Here is a 10,167-nt window from a genome sequence, read left to right on the forward strand (position 1 = left end):
GCGCTATAGCGTGCCTCCTTCACGCCCTTTTAAAAGCTTTTGCCATTGTCTAGCTATCAATAATACCGATATGTATTTTGAGTTTCATGTAAGTCTGAGCTTGTTGTCTGCCTCAAACTCACCATAACAGAACATTCAAGTTTGACACGTTGCCATGGCAACGCCATATTAGATATCAATATCCCCACAACAGATTTACATCGGCCGTGTTTTGTCATTATTCTGATGAAGTTTTAAGGAAATCGAGTAAAAATAAGATGCTAAATTCAAAACATTTTGAAAATGACCCACTTCCTGCTGCCAGTTGGTGGCGCTATAACGTTGACTCTTAATAGTCACATATATACGATCTGTATCATACAACGAACAAACCAATGAAGTTTGATCAAATTCAGGAAATGTATGTGGACGTTATTAGACATTTCCTGTTTCTCATTTCTCGCCATAATTTCAACGCCTCACCACGGGCAAACCGTTCGAGATATCAAAAATCCCCTCGCAATTTTTCATCCCCAATGTCTTGAGATCATGTTCACCGAGTTTCGTGACGAACGGGTTGAAAACCTCAGAGGAGTATTTCAAATTCCAGAGCATGCTTTTTTTAAACAGCCCTGAATAGTTGACTTCCTGTTGGGCGGAGCCTAAGACATAAAGTGTGAAAGTTGTTCGGCTTAATGAGATCTATAAGTGTACCGAGTTTCATATAAATACATGCAAGTGTGTGTGAGCTATGGTTCAAGATTTCTGAAGGTGTTCCAGGGGGCGCTGTAGAGTCCCTGTGCCACGCCCGGGTCCCAGCCTCTGCAGCGTCCTGATGGCCGCAGATTCCAATGTGTGTGCCAATTTTCAAGAGTTTTTGAGCATGTTAAGGCCCCTAAAAACCCCCGGAAGGTTTAATAAAAAATAAAAAAAATAATAATAAGAAGAATAATCCTTAGAAGAACAATAGGGCTCTTCGCCCCTTCGGGCTTGAGCCCTAAATATAGCTGCAAGCAGCGATGTCGGGCTCAAGCCATCAGTGCAACGCCACCCCGGTGGCATCAGGATAACTGTGCCCAGCGGGCATAAGCATTTACAGTAACCCTCTGACAATCAGTTTTAAGGGATGCGGCAGTTAAAGGGTTAATCCGACCAATCTAGACTTTGAAATCACATACACAGAACAATATATATAACTTTAGTAACACTTTATTTTAATATTTATAAAAAATGTATAAGGTGTGCATTGTAGCTGACACCTATATGAACACATTACAATTGCTTTGTGACTGCAAGTCTTTCTTCTCAAATGCTATTGAGCTTCAAATTTGCATTTGAGCCCATGTGAAAAAGTTGCATAATTTACATATGACTTACAGTTTGTTGTAATAAATATCAAACATTCAATTTAATTGTGCATTATAGCTGTCACCTAGATGAACAATTACAGTTGTTTTTATGACTGTAAGTCATTCTCTTCAAATGCTACTGACGTTAGAAAAGTGTATAACAATATCACATGTAACTTTAGAGACCTTCCCTAAATTTGAGACTCTAGAAAGTCCAATGTCAAGACAACTTTATGCCTGTTTTATTTTCTTTAGTTTTCTTTTCTCTGTGCCGGATTGCTGATGTCCTATACCCAGGCATAGATGTCCATCCATCAATTACGAACATTCAGCCGCAAACATGAGGTGTGAGCGGTCGCGAGCGCGGATGGGAGAATGACGCATGTTTTTTTTTTTGTTTTTTTTTTTTGAGCAACTGGGATGGTGCCCCCTCTGGGAGTTGGTGCCCTACGAAGACTGCATACTATGTTATACTGCATAATGTTAACAAATTAGACATTATTTTACAGTGTTACCAAATCCTTAAATAATGTATTAGTGTTTTGTAATGATTTTAATGACCTATAAGCATTTGTGAAATAGTTTTGCTTGCATTACAGCTTTATCTGTCAGTTGAAGAGTTTTACTGTTACATCCATGAGATTAATAAATGTCATGTCACGTCACAGGTTGTCATAGGTCAGTATCAAATGAGTTTGAAATTATTATTTGCAGCACAAATTAGGGTTCTTAGGATGTTTTTAAATCCCTAAAACTGTCAGAAAAGGATAAGGCCTAAGAGATTTCTTAACCTGTAATGAAAGGAAAAAACACCACCATTAGCAACAACAAAAACAATAACAATTTAAAATACAGATTTTTTTTTTCCTGATTATTAAAGGGATGATTAGGTCTCTCTGTCTCTCTCTCTGCCAGACAGCCCCTCCCTACAGTCCACACACACTGTCACAGTCACCAACCCCCTCACACTCCCCCTCCCTCTCCCCCTCCCTTCCCTCACACAGACAGGGTGGCCAGAGTGAGATCATGTCAGTTGAGAAGTCTGACAGTTTTTTAATTTTCTTTTATCCATACAGTGTTGTAAAGTCGTGAAACTATGCATATTTCCTCAAAATGATTTGATCTTTGTATAAAAAAATGCTTTGAAGTGTTTGGAAGCTGCAATTTAAACATACAAGGCAATTAATGTTTCCCTTTTTACTGTCATTTCAAAAATTCACCACGACAAAACCGTTCAAGCTAACCAAAATCCGTTCGCAATTTAAGTTCCTCAATGGTTTTTCTTCATGTAGACAAAGTTTGGTGTGTATAGTGTACTTCCCCTGTGAGGAGTATGCATTAAATCAGAGCTCAATTTAAATATTCAAATCAAAATAGCCGACTTCCTGTTGGTCGTAGCTGATGACTGTGAATTAGAAAGTTGTCCGTCTTGAAAAGAACAATTTATGTACCAAGTTTGGTGTCTGTAGCTAAAACTAACCCCCCCACTTTTGACAAAAGGTGGCGCTATAGAGTGCCTCCTTCACGCCCTTTTAAAAGCTTTTGCCATTGTCTAGCTATCACTAATACTGATATGTGTTTTGAGTTTTATGTAAATCTGAGCTTGTTGTCTGCCTCAAACTCACCATAACAGAACATTCAAGTTTGACACGTTGCCATGGCAACACTATATCAGATATCAATATCCCCACAACAGATTTACATCGGCCGTGTTTTGTCATTATTCTGATGAAGTTTTAAGTAAATAGAGTAAAAATAAGATGCTGAATTCAAAGCATTTGGAAAATGGCACACTTCCTGCTGCCAGTTGGTGGCGCTATAATGTTGACTCTTAATAGTCACATATATACGATCAGTATCATACAACGAACAAACCAATGAAGTTTGATCAAATTCAGGAAATGTATGTGGATGTTATTAGACATTTCCTGTTTCTCATATCTCGCCATAATTTCAACGCCTCGCCACGGGCAAACCGTTCGAGATATCAAAAATCCCCTCGCAATTTTCCATCCCCAATGTCTTGAGATCATGTTGACCGAGTTTGGTGGCAATCAAGTAAAAGACCTATGACAAGTATATCAAATTCCAGAGCATGCTTTTTATAAACAGCCCTAAATAGCTGACTTCCTGTTGGGCGGAGCCTATGACATAGAGTGCGAAAGTTGCTCGGCTCAATGAGATCTATAAGTGTACTGAGTTTCATATAAATACATGAAAGTGTGTGTGAGCTATGGTTCAAGATTTCTGACTGTGTTCCAGGGGGCGCTGTAGAGTCCCTGTGCCACGCCCGGGGCCCAGTCTCTGTGGCGTCCTGATGGCCGCAGATTCCAATGTGTGTGCCAATTTTCAAGAGTTTTTGAGCATGTTAAGGCCTCCAAAAACCCCCGGAAGGTTTAATAAAAAATAAAAAAAATAATAAATATAGCTGCAAGCAGCGATGGCGGGCTCAAGCCACCAATGCCATCGCCACCCCGGTGGCATCAGGTAAACTGTGCCCAGCGGGCACATGCATTCACAATATCCCTCTGGCAGTGAGGTTTTAAAGGGTATGGCGGTTAAAGGGTTAATCCGAATCATCTAGACTTTAAAATCACATTCACAGAACAATATATATATATATATTTAGTAACACTTTACAATAAGATTTCATTTATAAACATTATGTTAACATGAACAATATTTATATAGCATTCATTCATGTCATTTAATATTCCAAACTTAAACATTAAAACATTGTTTTATTGTGATTTTTTTTCCAAGCACATTTTACCAATTCCAAGCCATATCAATCTTAATAACTACCATTATTTTTTATTTAATCATTCATGAGTGATATACAATAGTCCAGGAAAGCTGGAAGAGAAAAACTCCTTATATTCATGTGCAGAATCATTAGGCATGTTTTCTTTTACAGATGAAATGCGCTAAAAAAGAGTTTTAACTCAAACGTTTTTAACTCAAAGTCGAAAATTATGAAATACCCATGAGAAATATCAAACACAAATGCAATACAGAAATGGATAAGTTAAGATTTGACCATTGTACAAAAATGCTGACTGGGTCATGAGGTCAGAAAAGAAGAAGAAAAAAAAAAACAGGTCAAGAAGAACTGACAAAAATAATTGCAAAATAATTAGGAATTAATGTGAAGATTAATTTTTAGTAAATTCTGCAAGACAGACTTTCAGGAAAGGAGGTGGAATAAAAATGAGCTCCTAAATCTTAACCCCGGATTCAGGAAAATATATTCCTCAAACCATCGGACAAGAGGAGGTGGTGCTGGTCCTTCACGAGTCACTCTAATCAGTTCATAAAGCCTATATATAAAGTCTTAATATGTAGTATTTCACAATACTTCATGGTATTCTAATTAAATCATTTTTTGGAATCTTTGATTTCTCAGAACCTGACACATTGTAATTCTGAGACTCCAGGAAAGTGGCAGTTCTGTAAAATGTTGGCACTGGAGACTAAATGCTCCCTGATAGTTTCACAACTAATTCACTTAACACACACACACACACACACACACACACACATTACCCACAGTGACAGAGGGACAGAGTGACATCAGATGTATGATAGTTTTTAGAAGCTGCACTTAAAAAAATAAAAGACATTTACTGGTTACTTTTTTACTAATATTTTAAAAAATCACCACGACAAAACCATTCAAGCCATTCAAAATTCATCCGCACCTGTACTGTAAGATACATTCTTTAAACTGGTAAAAGAGGATGTGGTGCTGATCCTTCAAGAGTCACTCAAAACGTATCTGTCCATAAAGCCTATAAAGAATTATTCTTAATATACAGTTCACAATACTTCAGCTTGTTATTCTAATTAAGTGAATGTCATTTTATCAGTAAAATACATAAAATTCATATTATTTTTCTTTGAAAGATTTCTATAAATGATTTAAATCATACTTGTTTCTACAATAATTATTTAAAAGTAATCCTATAGCTCCATCTGGTGGCCATTATTGGTACTAAGAATTGCAAGCTTGATTTATATGTTATGATAGTTTTAAATTTATGCTGGCTCTTGAAAATGATAAAGCTATGAAACTTACTGTGCTTCCTTCAAATGATGACTTCTACGTATATAAAAAATTATGAAGAGTTGGAATTAAAAATTTTAAAGATATAGTAAAATTACTATTGTATTTTTTTTATGTTACTTTAATAAATCGCTATGGTCACACCATTTAAGGTATCCTAAACCCATTCGCAATTTAACATCTTCAGTATATGGCTTCATGTTAAAAAAGTTTGGTGTGAACTACTTGTGTCTTCTTGGAGGAGAATGAATTCATTTACAGGCTGAGTTTATCATAAATCCACAATAACATTTATGAGTTCTGTATCAATCAGTGTTGTTGTTTGTTTATTTTTTATTTATTTTTTTCATAGGAAGATAACTGACCCTTTACTCTCCTTTTTAATAAATGTGCTTATAAACCAAGAACAAGCTATTTATAGCTGTATTTATAAACTGCTTACTACTGACTATTAATATTGGGACAAGGCTTTATGAAGCATGAACTGACTATTTACTAATGAGTGCAGTTATTATAAAGTGTTATCAATGCATTTGCTAATCTTAACAAATTAGACATTATTTTACAGTGTTATCAAATCCCTTAAATGATTTGTAAGTGTTTTGTAATGATTTTATTGACCTAAAAGCATTTGTGAAAGTTCTGCTTGCATTAGAGCTTAGTCTTGATCTGTGAGCTGAACAGATTTACTGTTACATCCATGAGATTATGTAAATTCAAATAAATATCATGTCACAGGATGTCAGAGGTCAGTATCAAATTAGTTTGAAATTATTATTTGCAGCACAAATAAGGTTTTTTAGGATTTTTAAAAATCCCTAAAACTGTCAGAAAAGGATAAGGCCTAAGATTTCTATGTGAGTGGCTAAATTTGTTTGTTTTTATAAATATAATGCATAAACTATGAAACTATACAAAATGTATAAAGAAGTACAAGTTATTCTTTTCCAATGTTTTTAATTTATTTAATTTTTTTTTTTTTTTTTTTTTTTTTGGATTTACATTTTAAAAAATTAGCCTACGGCGATCATTCTAAACATCTTGAATAAAACCTGTCAATATTTATTATAGACCACTATAACTGTGTATAATCTAACAAACGAGTTTATTATGAAAATAAAAGCGTGTACACCAGATAACTTGGACGATAAAGAAATTGCTAACAATAGTATAATAGAGCATGTTTTAGGTTTTTAGGCGTTTAGATGCAGAAATGGACAAATCAAATGTAAAATAAAATGTAATTGATTTAATTAAATATAGATTAAGTCTTGTTAGAGCAAAATAATAAATAAATACGTACACACATTAAAAAAGCAGCCAAGATGAATGAGTTTAATTTTTTTATATAGATTAAAATTGAAGACAGAAGCAGCTGGTATATGCGGTCACTTAATATTAAAATCCAGTAGATCCACTTCAGATTTAATTCTCAACAGTTTATGTTCACGTGGCTGTTTTCGTTTATATTAGCCAAGCTATTATGTACTTTGAAATAATCTTGTCCGTGATGTGTTCGTTCTTACGACGAAAGGCAGAATCCTGCAGCTTTCAAATAGTCTTGCACACTTAAACGGGTCACAAACACCTGCATTTAGCTCGTGTTGTGTTATAATGGATGTATTGTGTGCATTTATGGCAATAATTTATTTTAAAAAGCTCTTAAACAAGAATAAATTCGTTTGTTTTCAGCTCGTAACACTACGCGCTGATCGGAGGCAGTGATTTCAGATAGGCAGCCGCAAATATTTCATTTTCACACAAACAGTTCAAAAACATCTTAATTTAGCTCTTGGTGTGCTCTAATTGGTGAATTGTGTGATATCGCTGCAATACTTTATTTTTAATAGCTATAAAACAAGAATAAACTCGTTTTTTCTGAGCTCATCATTCCACACGCTCTTGCTCAGAGCGGTGATTCATCTCTCGTGTTTCTCACGTATCACTGACCACACATCAATTATTAATGAGCCCTGACCCGGTAATAATCATATATGTTGGTTTAGCTTGTCACTGTGAATTAAATCCAAGTATTTATTTGTATTTTAACCGATTTAAAATCGAAACCAAAAGACAGTCTCCTCCCTTTTTTAGTCCGGTAACTGAACCTGTAGGGGCGCTATTTCTCTCAGACAATGGAAGTCTAAGCACACACAGTCAAACAGAGGGACAGAGTGAGATGAGATGTCTGACAGTTTTTTAATTTTCTGTTATCCATACAGTGTTGTAAAGTCATGAAACTATGCATATTTACTCAGAATAACTTTTTTTTCTGTATGAAAAAAGGTTTTGAAGTGTTTGGAATTTAAAAATGCAGGAAAATTAATAATTCCATCTTTATTGTCATTTAAAAAAATCACCACGACAAAACCATCCAAGCTATCCAAAACCCATTCACAATTTAAGTTCCTCAATGTTTTTTCAACATGTAGACCAAGTTTGGTGTGTATAGTGTTACTCTCCTCTGAGCAGTATGCATTAATTCACGGCTAAATGTAAAAAATAATCCACATTCAAATCAAAATAGCCGACTTCCTGTTGGTCGTAGCTGATGACTGTGAATTAGAAAGTTGTCCGTCTTGATAAGAACAATTTTTGTACTGAGTTTGGTGTCTGTAGCTAAAACTAACCCCCCCCACTTTTGACAAAAGGTGGCGCTATAGAGTGCCTATTCCACGCCCTCTTATGAACTTTTGCCAGTGTCTAGCTGTCACTAATACTGATATGTGTTCTGAGTTTGATGAAATTCTAAGCATGTTATATGCCTCAAAATCACCTGAGAAGTATTCCAGTTTGACATGTTGCCACGGCAACAATTTTTTAGATATCAATATCCCCCCAGCAGATTTATATCAGCTGTGTTTTAACATTATTCTGATGAAGTTTGAAGCAAATCGAGTAATAATAAGATGCTGAATTCAAAGCATTTTGAAAATGACACACTTCCTGCTGCCAGTTGGTGGCGCTATAACTTTGACTCCTAATAGTCACATATATGCGATCGACATCATACAACGAATAATCTGATGAAGTTTGATTAAAATCAGGAACTGTATGTGGATGGTATTAGACACTTCCTGTTTCTCATTTCTCGCCATAATTTCAACGCCTCGCCACGAGCAAACCGTTCGAGATATCAAAAATCCCCTGGCAATTTTTCATCCCCAGTGTCTTGAGATCATGTTGACCGAGTTTGGCGGCAATCGAGAAAAAAACGTATGACAAGTATTTCAAATTCCAGAGCATGCGCTTTTTACATAACTCTAAATAGCTGACTTCCTGTTGGGTGGAGCCTATGACATGCAATACGAAAGTTGTTCGGCACGATGAGATCTATATGTGTACTGAGTTTCATATGAATATGTGCAAGTATGTGTGAGCTATACATCAACATTTCTGACTGTGTTCCAGGGGGCGCCGTAGAGCCCCTGTGCCACGCCCGGGTCCCAGCCTCTGCAGGCTCCTAAAGGCCACAGATTCCAAAGTGTGCGCAAATTTTCAAGAGTTTTTGAGTATGTTAAGGACCCCCAAAGCCCCCCACAACTTTGACGAAAAATTTGAATACTAAACCCTAAATAGCCAACTTCCTGTTGGGCGGAGCCTATGATATGCAATACAAAAGTTGTTTGGATTGATGAGATTTATATGTGTACCGAGTTTCATACGTCTACGAGCAAGAATGTATGATATATGGCCCTCCATATTCCAGGGGGCGCTGTAGAGCCCCTGTGCCACGCCCGTGTATCAGTCTCTGCCCGGCCCTAATGGCCGCAGGTTCCAATCTGTGTGCCAATTTTCAAGACTTTTTAAGCACGTTAAGGGCCCCCAAAAGCCCCCGAGACGTTGGAAAAAAATAATAATAATAATAATAATAATAAAAAATTAAAGCTGCAAGCAGCGATGAACGGGCCCTCGCACCCGGGCTCACCGCCATCGTGTTGCTTTAGTAAAAAGGTGAACGTTGAGAAATATGCATTTAATGTCCTAAAATATAAGTGGAATATATCAAAGTATATCCCATATATGTGCCAATCTTACCGTTGCCAGCAGGTGGCGCTATCATTATAATGGAATATTGGCCTTCAGATGTGTTCAGGGCAGGACTCTTATCGAACATGTGAAGTTTGGGGAAGATTGAACATTTTATGCCTCAGTTACAACAACTTCTCTTGCTGTGGCGAGACGTCAAATTTTGTCATGGCGCCATGGACACGCCCTTTAACAAAAACTCAAGATCTCCACAATTTAACATTGCTCAGGCCTTAAGATTAGACTGACCACAAAAAATACATTAATGTCAAAAGATTCTAGGAGTAGTTTGTCGCAGCCTAAAATATGTCACTTCCTGTTGCCAGCAGGTGGCCTATGACTATAACTGAATATGGGCATGTAGCTCTGTTAAGGGCAGAAGTCTTATCTAACATGTGAAGTTTGGGGCAGATTGGACATTGTATGTCTGAGTTACAGCAACTTCCTTTTTCATGGCGAAACATCGAAATCTGTCAGGTCGCCATGGACACGCCCTTTAACGAAACCTCAAGATCTTCGCAATGTAACATCACAAAGGCCTTTAGATTTAACTGACCAAGTTTGGTGGTGATCTGAATAAATCTCCCAGGAGGAGTTTGTTAAAGTACATCCCCAGAAAATGGCAAAAAACAACACCAATTTTGCAGAGAAAATTCTAAATAACCGACTTCCTGTTGGGATTCGGATTTCCTACCAAGAGACTTTGTGGTAGGTATTTTGTAGGTATCTACCAATGCATTTACC

The sequence above is a fragment of the Carassius auratus genome, chromosome 38, assembly GCF_003368295.1.
Source record: "Carassius auratus strain Wakin chromosome 38, ASM336829v1, whole genome shotgun sequence".
NCBI classification, from domain to species: Eukaryota; Metazoa; Chordata; class Actinopteri; order Cypriniformes; family Cyprinidae; genus Carassius; species Carassius auratus.